Source organism: Hyalella azteca, unplaced genomic scaffold, assembly GCF_000764305.2.
Source record: "Hyalella azteca isolate HAZT.00-mixed unplaced genomic scaffold, Hazt_2.0.2 contig2555, whole genome shotgun sequence".
NCBI lineage: Eukaryota > Metazoa > Arthropoda > Malacostraca > Amphipoda > Hyalellidae > Hyalella > Hyalella azteca.
The window spans coordinates 1-2108 of record NW_025932825.1 but is presented as its reverse complement, the minus strand read 5'-3'; positions in this window follow the sequence as shown (position 1 = coordinate 2108).

The following is a 2108-nucleotide window of genomic DNA, read 5'->3' as shown; positions in this document are numbered from 1 at the left end:
TGTTGGAAGCTTAACAACGAGTTAATTTTATTTAACNCTGTCTCTTATACACATCTAGATGTGTATAAGAGACAGACATACAACTGGTGCGCCGAGGCTTGCAACATGTCTCTAGTAACATACAACTGGTGTGGCGAGGCTTGCAACATGTCTCTAGTAACATACAACTGGTGTGGCGAGGCTTGCAACATGTCTCTAGTAGCATACAACTGGTGCGCGGAGGCTTGCAACATGTCTCTAGTAACATACAATTGGTGCGCCGACTGGTACTTTTTGCGATTTTCAGAATCGGTAACAGGTTCAGCGGACTAATCAATGCTGACACAGCTATGCTATACAGAACAAACAGCGTCCAAATGCTACAATGCATTTCAATAACATTTTATCACAGCCAGTGAAGACGTAGCACCTCAACAATTCACTAAACGAGGTGATAGCGGAATAATAATTGAACACTGTTAATTATTTAAAATCATCAAGCATCCATTTTTTCGTATAAGTTTACTGAAAAAATTATTAATTCCCGCTCTACTTCTATCCCGTGGCAGAGGCTACAGTTGGCTTACAGGTAGAACCCGACTTGAGCTCAAGGGTTCCACGAACGGCTTCGGATGAGTATGATCTCTCATTCAGCGACTCATGACAACGTGTCAGTATTAACGGAACCGTATCAGACTGGGCAACAGTGCTCAGTAGCATGTCGCAAGAAAGCGTTCTTGGGACTATTGTATTTGTTGTTTTCATAATCGATCTACCAGAAGTAGTGTCTAATGTGTGCTCCATGTATGTCGAGGACATAAAAATTTATAAAACCATTCAGTAGCGTCAAACAAAGTGCAATTGCAAGATGATCTAGATAGTTTAATTGACTGAGCTGATACGTGGCAGCTGCGTTTCAATGCTGACAAATGTTAAGTAATTCACCTTGGTAAGAGCAATGAACAGCAAGCTTAAAGTATGAGAAGGCAGGTTGCAACGAGAGAGTAGTAAATGAGAACTAGACAGCGGAAAGAAACTTGAGAGTATTTGTCGAAAACGATTTGAAAGTTTCTTGGCATATTGAAAGTTAAGTTAACAAATTCAATAGCACTGATCCGACGCTCCTCCGAGTCCGGGTACATAGATGCAGAAGCGATGAAATTGTTGTTTTGTCGCCGAATCTTAAAAAGGACAAAAAATCAAGCGATTTTGTTCAGAGACGTGCAGCAAGGATAATTTCAGGCTCAGAGGGCGTCTTATGAAGAAATATTAGAATTGTGAACTTCCAAGCCTCTGTTATCGACGTCTGTGTGGTAACCTCATTGAAGTATACAAGCATACTCAGGGTTTATTCAAAATCCCAGATATATTTCTAGAATTTGAAACAGGAATCAACGCAAGGGGAAATGGTTACAAAAAAATGCGTTGCAACTCATCCATTCGACCAAAATTATTCTCGTTTCGAGTCACTGACATGTGGAACAGCCTCCCTGACAATACTGTTGATGCTCTGAGTAGGAAGTAAAGTACTATAATATACTTCACTAGCCTAATGGTTCTGATATGATCCGTTTCAATTTCCGGACCTGCGTACGCGCGGCTCGGAAATATTATTTTCAATAGAAGCTGGTGACTGACATACAGCTGTGATTTGCCTTCGAGAACAAAGGAAAGGCAACTGACTTACTCTTCTCCACTGCAAAATTGTAATTATTTCTCAGCATTATTTATACCTATAAATACTATTATTATTATTTTTCGTAATCCGTTGAAGGGCGGTTGCCCCGTGTCAGCCTTGCAGGGCTGCCTGAGCAGGCTGAGCTGGACACGATGGGAAAAAACAAACGGAGAAAACAAAGTGGAGCTTCAAGTCATTCAGACTCAGATGGAAACACTTGCTCCAGCCATGAAAACTCGTTACTCTCCTCTTTCGATCCCAATGCAATTCCATCTCTTTCACAACCACCTCCGACCTCCCTTAGCCATAGGCTTAACTCAGAACTCAGCACTTCAATGTAACCTGGATGATCTGCCTTCCCACACTAGCCATGGTGTGGTTGGTGCCCAGCCAATTTGTGTCTCTTCATCAAATGTTCTTCCCATGATGCCCAACATTACAACTAATTCTG